The following is a 299-nucleotide window of genomic DNA, read 5'->3' as shown; positions in this document are numbered from 1 at the left end:
CCACAAGCTCTGTGTTCAGATAATGAATGGAGTCAGGAATGTGTCATGGATAAATGAGTATCATCTGGAAAATAGGCCGAGATGCGCTATATTATGCGAGTCTCGGTGTTAATTATGCAAATGTAGGTTAGTGGTGTGTAATAGGCTAGTATGTTTGAGGATTCATTATCCAGTTTCACATTTCTTAACATGGTGATTTAGTAAATAAGGATACCTGAAATGAACGAACGAAACGGAAAAAAATCTAATTTGACAGTCTTTTTTTTAGGCTAGGTAGCTACATGCTGGTTTCATGCAAA

Source organism: Sinocyclocheilus grahami, unplaced genomic scaffold (assembly GCF_001515645.1).
Source record: "Sinocyclocheilus grahami isolate Dianchi unplaced genomic scaffold, SAMN03320097.WGS_v1.1 scaffold9860.1, whole genome shotgun sequence".
Classification (NCBI taxonomy): domain Eukaryota; kingdom Metazoa; phylum Chordata; class Actinopteri; order Cypriniformes; family Cyprinidae; genus Sinocyclocheilus; species Sinocyclocheilus grahami.
Note: the sequence above shows the minus strand (reverse complement) of the source record.